Source organism: Lupinus angustifolius, chromosome LG06 (assembly GCF_001865875.1).
Source record: "Lupinus angustifolius cultivar Tanjil chromosome LG06, LupAngTanjil_v1.0, whole genome shotgun sequence".
NCBI lineage: Eukaryota > Viridiplantae > Streptophyta > Magnoliopsida > Fabales > Fabaceae > Lupinus > Lupinus angustifolius.
The window spans coordinates 18,135,806-18,146,882 of NC_032014.1; positions in this window are offsets into that span (position 1 = coordinate 18,135,806).

Sequence of the window (11,077 nt, forward strand, 5' to 3'; positions counted from 1 at the left end):
CACTATCCAACCGTGGCAATCAAGCATCCTAGGCCAAGTCATTAAGTTTGTCTTTCAATTGTAATGAAGCACACAAAACATGTGCTCATTTCTTTACTACTCGAATATAGTCTAGTTTAGGAGTAGATTCATTTGGTTTTATGGAATCCAATGTAAATTTACCATGCATTAGTCTTAGTTTCGAATCGTGGGAGCCTAGTGGCTTGCATATAAATGTAAGTCTTTTGCTATGGAGTAAACAAGTTGAAAGTTAAGTTGAATTCCTTGGGAATCAAAAAGGATTATATCCTTGTGAGAGTATTCTCCAAACCTTCTTGGCTGAACCAAGATTAGAAGTTCTTATCAAGAACTAAGTTCTTGTGGAGAGCATCACTTTGGCTTATCAACACCTCAAGTGTTGTGGCGCCTTCACCTCAAATCTTTTCCATCTTCTTTTATCCAATTTCAATACATTTCCGCTGCTTACTCTCAAGAGCTCTACTCAACCGTGAGCTTAGGCCAAGCACCAACCAAGATAGATCGTTCATGAGCCTTTTCACCAAGAGGTTCACATCAATTAACAAAAACACTTTGGGTATTATCATTCACTAGATAATGCAATTGCTTTTTAAGATGTGACTTTATGACCAACCAATATTTGTTACAACACGAATACTTAAGAATATCAACTTGGGACAAATTTGAATATAATTGTTTGTTTAAGCTCTTTGAAGAAGTTTTTATGCATTATGTTTGCCTATTTAAAGATGAGTGAGACTTCCACATACAATTTTAGGCATACGCTTCACGTGACATTTCAATGATAAACAGAAATTCTAAATAGACATGTTGGGTTTTAAATTGAAGCCTAATTTATCATTTTGGTCACGTTTATGTTATGACAAGTACTCAACTCTTTAGCTTTATAAACAATTGATTATTTGATGATCATTTTGATAATTAATCTTCTTTACATAAATGATATTGGATATTTATGTACAGTACGATACCTAAGAATATCAATTTGGGACAAATTTGAATATAGTTGTTTGTTTAAGCTCCTTGAAGAAGTTTTTGTTAATTATGTTTGCCTATTTATATATCAGTGAGACTTCCACATACAATTTGAGGCATATGCTTCATGTGACATTTCAGTGATAGACAGAGATTCTAAACAGCCATGTTAGATTTTAGATTGAAACATAATTTACCATCTTGGTGAGGTTGATGTTATGACAAGTACTCAACTTTTTAGCTTTATAGACAAGTGATTATTTGATGATCATTTTGATAATTAATCTTCTTTACATAAACGATTATCATAACTCGATTATGTTGTGGCCCCATTTGGGATTTATTGAACCAATATTTTGGATCAATGAATCACTTATTAGTTGGATGGTGATAATTCTAAACTTCCCCATGGTAAATTGTTCTTGTCAGGTATTTAGTAGGCCTGGAGATGGAGAAATAATACTATTTTGGGTTCTTTGGCCTGAGATCTCAACTTTGTGACTTCATGGGTACACCAGGGCTTTAGAGAGAAGCTTGTTATGGAAATCTCTAGTAATGCGGACTCCGCTATTTCTTCTTTCAAGTGGTCTTTACTAGTAGTAGGGTAAGTGATGCTTAATGTAGATGGAAGTTGTTCCTTGAGGTCTAATATTATGGCTAGTGGTGGAGCAATTCGGAATCACGAAGGGCAGTGGCTCCTGGGTTTTTATTTAAGTACTAGAGTAGCACTACTATCGAAGCAAAGTTTATAGCAATGGAGCAAGGTTTTTGTTTAGCTTGGGATAGAGGTTTCCGCTTTGTGGTCCTCAGGTGCGATTGTTTGGAGGCTGTGCAAATCATATATGAGAGCCTTTTGGTCAGATTCCAGAAGATTTCAGATGTCGTGGACTGGATTCGAAAACTACTATCTCATAGTTGGGTGGTTCAAATCAGTTTTATTCCTAGGAAGGCTAATACTTTGGTGGATTTTTTTGGTAAAGTTAGCCGCTCGCTCAGGCTCTGGTCTTCAACTTTGGATTTCCAACCCTTTTGGCGCGTCTGAATTTTTAGATTTAGATCTTTCTCCTTAATTTTTGTTTTTTCCTATCTGATGTACCAAAAATATAGGCAAATCAACAATCATAATATAAAGTTAATTAAATCATTAATGTGTAGTTTTCATCATAGTATATATATTAGACTTTTTGTGGTCTTTTATCAATATGTTTAAAAGCTTTGTATAATGTATTTAGTTTTATTTTTTCCGTTTTATGTTTTTCTGGTGTAATTTTTTTTGTCCATGTTGTTGGCTTACTATTTTTTTCTCTCTATTTAAATAGCATTTATGACATAGTTCTTTTAATTTTATTACTTCAAATTATCATGTAAAACGAATTTAAAAATTTAGTTGTAAAATTGAGAATTTATAAAAACATAATGGAGCGTGACATGTACGAAAACTAACACCTCCATCATTACCTAAGCAAACCCATATCTTAAACCAATAAAGGTTTCATTTTTTAATCCATGTTAATTCATGTTTTTTTATTATTGTATGCTACGACGTATGAGCATTATTTTTATCTAGATTGTGTATATTCTTTAAGGGAAAATATGTTTGAATTGGGAACACTCATGATATATGATGAGGCTAGCTTTCCCAGTGAGATTGTTTGCACAAACAATACTGAAGCCTGGATTCTTACTTGAGAGATGGCAAGCCAATATATTACAAGAACCAATCATCCTCCCTCAACGAGCATTGGTTTAGTAATTTTAAAAAATAAGATGTTTTTATAGAGAATTGAAAAACGTTGTTAGTTAGTTTGGTAAGCATCCAAGATTGTAAGAGCTTCTCCAATGCTAATCGGTATATGTTAACTAAGGACGTAGATCATATGTGGTAGGCTAAAATATATTGGAAAATATTAGAGATGTTTACTATCCTTAGCGTATATGCTTGGTGAAGCATATATTCCAAGCCTTAAAGCAAACCTAATAAACCAAAGAAACAATAAAATAGTTATTGTCCACACATCTTAGAATAATGTGAAGTTTGTTAATTATTGGGTTGATAAAAGTTAGGTAAAATGATATGCTAAAGAGATGCATGGTATATATGACAAAGTAAAAGTTACACTAACATGTCTCATCTTAGCCAAGCCATTGGAAATATTCTATAGACGCTTTTGGAAATAGCACCCCATCGTTGTCACGTATTGTGTCAAGACTCTCAAGTTGGAATGGCTGAGGAATGGAGATCTCTCCTGTAGGAATGTATTGGATAGAGAGATGAAAAAACAGAGTTTTTCGAATAGGAGATCTCTGTTGATGGCAGAGCATATAATGTTTCTAACTGATTTGAATGCCAACATGGCATATTACCAATTATAATAGAGTAAATTATATTGATAACCCATGAATTTTAGTAAAATTATACAAACCACCCTTATATATGTATATATATATATGTATATATATATATATACATGGTTTGCTAACATGATCTCACCTCAATTTATGAAGGAACATGTTAGCAATGTGTATCCTAATATTGTGACAAAAATATCCTTATTGCTCAATTAAAAAGAAGACACATGCCAACGTTATTTTAGTAAACAACAATTATAAAAATTAAAAAATAACAAAATCATTATTTTCTCACCCCAAACCCTCCAAACCTATCTCATTAAGGAATTTCTTTCTAATGCACTCACAAATATCTCATTGCATCTTTATCTCAATTTCTTCAATATTTTTTTCTTCAATCTCCTTCATCTTCATCCATTTCTTAATCGCATGTCCTCTTAGAAAAGAAACATTTCTCTCTGAACACAAGCACTTCCATCCACCGCAAAACAGAGTCGTCGCCGCTGTTTCTGTTTCGCCGCTGCCGCGAAACGAAGTGTGGCTGCCGCCGAAACGGAGTGACACTGCTGCGAAATGGAGTGCCGCCATTGCGAAACAGAGTGCCACCGCTGCGAAACGGAGTGCCGACACCAATGTGAAACTGGGTGTTGCCCCCACTACGAAACGGAGAGCCACCACCGCTGCGACAAAACAGAGCTATCTCCGCCACACCTAAACCCTCAATCTCTCTCAAACCCTCAATCTAATTTCATTGTGAGTTCTTAATCACATTTTCATAATATAATGACATCAGAAGAAAGTGATGGTTGGCCTATGGAACTTCTTAGAGATTCTGATTCGGTAAGTGGACAAGATGAAACTCAAGAGTTACAAAATGAACTAGTTAAAAACAATAATGAGTCAGTTCCTTTTAAAGGGCAAATTTTCAATTCTGATGAAATTGCTCACAATTTTTACTCTTTATTTTCAAAGAATTGTGGTTTTTTGATTAGACGAGGTCACACCTACAAACACATCAAGAATAATATTGAGGATATTTACAAAAGAGAATTTATTTGTCACCATGCTGGTACTGCTAAACAACAAAAAGTTGTTGAAGTAGAAAGACAAAGGAGACAGAAAAGTTCAAGATGTAAATGTAGTGCAAAGTTGATTATGACTAAAAGAACAATTGGCTTCGAGAAACGTTGGATGATCACTTATTTTAGTAATTCTCATAACCATGCATTATTGGACAACAAAGAAGTTCGTTTTCTTCCTGCTTATCGTGACATACCTATCAATGATCAAAGTCGCATATTACTACTATCAAAAGCTGGATGTTCAGTAAGTATTATAAGTATTATAATGTTCAGTAAGTATTATAGTAAGTATTATAATATGGTGGAACTAATCATGACTCGCGAAATTGTCCAAACAAAAGGAAACAAACTACATTATTGACTTCTCAATCTCCTAATAAGTAACTGGTAATTATTATTTTATCTTGTTTAATTTACTATGACATGACAATCTCTAAACAATAAGAATATTGTACTATGACTTATAAGCTACTGTGAAAATTTGTTACTTTGAATTTTTAAGCTATATTTGTATATGTTGGAGAAATTTTACCTAATAATTCAAGATTTACAACTTGTATTACTATGTTGCAGTTTCAAACTGAAGTTGTTAAAATGTTTTGTGCTTTATGTTGCAGAAAATATATGAATAGATCATAGAAGATATGAATGTTTTCAACCACACATGGCATCATAGAAGATATGAATAGATCTGTTACTACAAGGATTTGTTACTACTATCATGAGGGAGCCTGACATCAACAGATATGTAATTGTTGCAACCTATAATGGAGCATGACATTAAAGAAGTTTAGAACATGATGAATGCAATATTTGGGATACTAATGTCTAAGAATCATGTGTTAGCTTTTTCTTGTAATTGTAAATTTTTACTAGTAATGTCTAAGAAGTTGTTGAAGTGTAGTTGAATTTAATTTTAGCATATCCTTTCAAAGTCTAGTTTAATTTAATATATTATTTGAGTGAAGAACTTGTTGAAGTGGTAAATGATAAAACATATGGACTACAATTACTATATATTTCCAATGTTATTTTTGCAAAATTTCCAGTAACAATTACTACTCCATTGCTCTGTTTTTGTTTGTTCTTTAGTCTTCAATTTGGTGACCAACACTTGAATCATATATTATGAGTGACACTTTCTTGGTTTACAAGTGAGAAATATAATTATACAAGGCACATCATGATCTCCAATCAGGGTAATGTCAAAAATTCAATATCATTCACTATGGTGAAGCCTTTCAATAGATATGCTCACCAATATTACATAAGAGACTCGGACTATAGATTTCCAATCTACTTTCTGCACAATAAAGCCAAATGTGCATTAGTCATGAATATATTTTACTAATTTGTGTCTACATTGAGATACATGAGATCAATAGTTTGGAAATTTAGTTTTTTGAAAAATTAGTTGATACTTTTTTTTTGTCAAATTGGAGTTTATTGTCAATAATTTCTTGGCTTTATAATAAATAACAATGAACAACAATGTTACAATAAGAACTTATACTATGAATCAGGGGCTCCACAAGTATATTTGGTTATCTATAAGGCTTCATAATAACTAACAATGAGCAACAATGTCAAATTAAAGTTTGCTGCACAAGTATAAACCCATTGAGGAACATTTACAAACATTCTCAACTCAGCGATACTCGGAAAAGCTAACGCATAGCAATAATAAAAATTCTTAGACATCAATTTCAAAAAATATTTCATTCTTATAAAATATTGCATACATATTAGGATATTTCATTCTTATAAAATATTGCATACATATTAGGATATTTCATTCTTATAAAATATTGCATACATATTAGGATATTTCATTCTTATAAAATATTGCATACATATTAGGATATTTCATTCTTATAAAATATTGCATACATATTAGGATATTTCATTCTTATAAAATATTGCATACATATTAGGATATTTCATTCTTATAAAATATTGCATATAATTTCTTAAAAAAAAAATAGTGACAAATGTAATTAAGTCAAACAAAATTGGGATATTATGAAGACAAATCTAAATAATGTAATAGTCAATGTCTATTATTATTTTCGTTACTTATAATACAATATAACAGTAATTCAGACATATCCTTAGAATCATTGATGCAGTTTGTAATGAATAAAAAATAATGAATAGAGTAATAGACATCAACTCTTATACTATTTGGACTATCTTCACAATATACCATATTTTTTTTGACTTAATTACAAGTATTACTACTTTTTGTTTAAGAAATTATACTTATCTCTCCTATAAAGTAGTCAGTGTAATCTATAGATATATATAATTATGAGTAATTTGGGTAGGTTTAGAAAAGTTTGAGTAATTTATATAATTTCATTAAAACTTATGGAATGTCAGCTTAATTTACTCATTATAATAACCCATCCAAGTGGGTAGGCATAAAAGATGGAATATTAGAATTTTGATTATCTCCGTTACTGGGAGTCCATTACCATGTTGAGATTATAACACGTAACAAAAATAAAAATCCAACAGTGATAACTTTAACTCATTTTGTAATAAAATAAATTATAATTCTTGTTTCTCTTTAAAATTTAGTACTGGACTGTTCAGTACTGGATAGGAGTTGGACTCAGAATATTATGGGGTGGCCGAATAAGGTGTGACGTATGGATCTTAAACATGAGAAAGTATTATCTAGTCTTGAACTCTTGCGTTGTAAAAAATATGTAGTTAAGCGCAGTGTTGTTAAAACCGTACCGGTTATCAAACCGGTCAGGGTACTGGTATAGTAGTACAGTGGTTCAACCAGTGGTTCAGTAATTAAACCACATGCCGGTTAAACCGGACATATCTACTTATATTTATATATATATATAAACCTATAACAAAAAAAATTCAAAATTGGTAGCTCAAATTTATAATCAATATTTATAATGTACTCAACATTCACATAAATAAACAACTTTAAGTCTTTAACAAATTCAAAGTCTAAATTAAAAAACATATATCAAACCAAAAGTATCACTTAACAACCGCAAAATATAAATAAATGACATAAGTTCACAACTCATTCTACAAAACAAATAAATTTGGAGTTTTAACATTTAACACCAATGAGTCAAAGTTGTCTCATATGAATATTATACTTTTCTACTAAATCCTATCTTCAGACAGTACTCCAAGATTACACAAATGTCACGTTAGGAACCAAAATGTGTAATCTAAGTATGTCTTGGAAGTATGTGCCTTGAAGGATTGAAGAATGGTTGGAAAGATGTGTCACCTTGTAATGAATTTTTAAGTTTTTAAATTTTTTTAAAAAAAAAAATATGTGTATAAACCGGCCGGTTTAGTAAAATACCGGCCGGTTCACCGGTTTTGACCGGGTTTTGACCGGTTTTGACCGGTTTTGATACTTGACCGGTTCAACACCTGTACCGTACCGGTTAGAGGAAGATTTTTGCACGATCAAAATATCATCTATTATTTATGTGTACTAATTTATTTAAGGGTCAATGACGATTAATATATGAATGGTGGGTGATATATTGACCTTGTAGAGAATTATCACATTATATTACATAAAACTATTTTCTCATATTTAAAATCAAAAGGAAAATGACACGTAAAAAAATACAAGTGGTGATATCATCTCAACTTGATAATTTGATAGATTTTAAACTTGGAAAATTGGAGAAACATCAATAAGAGTTGTCCTATCTTTATCTTTAGTCAAAAGATTGACAATATTTCTAAGTCTATATCAAAAGTATATTAGATATCAATCTAGATCTAGTCATCTAAATATCATTTAACCAATGTAGGTGTGATCTAATTATTATTTCAACAATAATTGCAATGTACTTATAAGAAGCAAAAACATAGAAAAAAAGAAAAGCTCGAGCAACAATGTGTGAGAGAGAATTTTGTGAGATTGGATATAGTTCTAGGAGTGTTGATTGATATTTTGTTCCAACATATGACATTAGGGCTAGTTGTATAAAAATCACTACGCCATATATCGTAATAAACAACGGTCATTCAACATTTTGAACGACGCTGTTGAAAATGAGGTGGAAGAACATCAACAACGCATAATAAAGCATGCACTGTCAATTTGTGTAACTTCAACAGCGCATTCTTGACAATGCTCTGTTGAACATCAGTAACATTAGCGCTGGCTTGTATGATTTATTTTTAACAGCGCATTTGATAGAAAATGATGTTGATGTGAATATATGCAAGAAGACATATTTAAGGAAGCGCTGTTGAAGATGACATAGTAATCACGTTTGCTTAATTATGCGTTGTTGATGTTTTATGACTTTTTAAGCGTCCGAGAAATTAATGGTGGAGTAGTTATGTGTCTCTTCGTTTGTTGAAATATTAATGGTTGAGTGGTTATGTGTTTCTTGGTTGTTAAAATATTAATGGTTGAGCGGTTATACGTCTCTTCGTTTGTTGAAATATTAATGGTTGCTCATCTATAAATATTGTGGTTCACTTAATGTTCTATTTCATCAGTAAGCTAAAAGTCTAAGAGTATGTGTTTCTATAAGAGTATATTCATGAAGATAGGAGGAAGAAAACTCAAAGTAGTAAAAAAGAGAGCAATACTGCAAAGAGTGAAAAAGAGAAAAAACATCTAGATTTATATAGAGGAGTCAAGGAGGTCTTTAACAAGTTTTGATTTTGCAAAAGGATCCATATTTCAGAAGGAATATGGCTGTCATACAAGATTTGTGTGAGATGATGAAGATTTAGTTCATTGATCTCTTTCAATTAATTAATCTATTTCAATTTTTTGGTCTCTTTCATGAAAGGAAATAAAAGGAACATGATCAATAAATTGTTTTTCTTCATCATCTGCAGCAATTCATTAAGTTCATTGATTTTCTTCATGGCAAAAGGACCCAAATTTTAAAAGGAAATCAATGAACTGTTATACAAGATTTGTGTAGAGGAGTCGAAGAAACAATTGTGGACAAAATTATTTCCTCTTCTACCAAATCATTTAGTTCATTATATTCATATGTACCATATCATTTAGTTCATTATAATGTATTTTGTCTCTCTGAATTAATAATAAAACAATTATTTTGGATGTTAATTTCTGTTTTTTGTCAATTATTTGGATGGTTATTCTCTTTAATACTTTTGCATTGTTTCTTATTAATAAACACAATAAACAAATTATCAATTCTTAATAAATACAAAAACAAATTAACAAAAGGTAATGTTTAATATTTTATCCAGTTTCGTATTAATAAACACAATTATATAGTAATAATCTACTTCATGACAACTTCATATTAATTTACGTAAATTAATGTTGTATAAATATTTTCCAGTTATGTAAAATGTTAATTTAACAACGTATAACTACGAATATGCTATTAATTTGGAAAATGAGTTCAGTTTAACAGCGCATAATTATGAGTGCGCTGTCAATTAGATTCTATTCAACAGCGGACAATTCAGATAGCGCTGTCAATTAGATTCTATTCAACAGCGCTACATCTTGGTAGCGCTGTTGATGTGTTAATGAAAATAAGTAGTAAACAACTGGATACGCAATAACATCAGAATCCTTAATATGAGTAATGTACAGTTAGATACACAACAACATCATAATCGTTAATATGCGTTGTTGAAGATGTCAATACAACAACACTACCGTTAATATGCGTTGTTGAAGAGGTCAATACAACATCGCTATCGTTAATATGTGGTGTTAAATGGTTACTACAATTTAAATATCTAAAACATGAATCGTTTCCTCTACGCTTTCAAACTTACTCGAAAAGAAATCCTCACACTCTCAGCAAACCCTCATACTCTCATAAAATCTCATACTCTCATAAACCCTCATACTCTCATAAACCCTCATACTCTCATAAACTGACAAAACTTCATCAATGGCTTCCCAAAGTGGCGGTCATGTATCTCACAGTGGTGACGAAGCTTCACCGACTCCACAAGACAAGCAAATCGTTGCTCAAAAAATGACCTCCATGTCGAATGACTTCCATGAAGAATGTCATTCGGTCAAGAAGTAATGATGTGGAGATAGAAGTTCAATGGAATTCTAAAGGCAAACTATTAAACTCGAAGGGTGGCAACACATTGGTAAGCTACATTGGTGTTGTTGTTAGGCAGAATGTGAAGCTAACATTCAACAAATGGAGTGATGTAGGGAATGTCGTGAAAAAACTTATTTGAAATGAAATAAAAGTAAGTATATTTTTTTCAGTTTTTGTGTTTTCATGCAATGTATGTATATGTGTTACGTTTTCATGCAATGTACGTATATGCATGTGTTTGCATGCAATATATAATGTATATGTGTTTTTATTTCATGCAAATTTTGATGTTGGTGATGAGCATAAGGATTATATCCTCAAATCGGTTGGCAAGGCTCTCCGACAATTCCGAACTGATGCCGGAAAATTACCCAGGGATGCTGATGACAATGTCAACCTAAAACCTCCAACTAAATATGCAAATATCGTTGATGAAGAGGTTTGGAAGACTTTTGTCACCCCACCCACACAAGATGAGTCTTTCTTGGTAAAATCATATTCTTTGTATTGACTTTTGTATATATGCTTTTGTATATGATTGTTGATATTAATGTTGTTTATTGTTTCAGAAATTAAGTAATG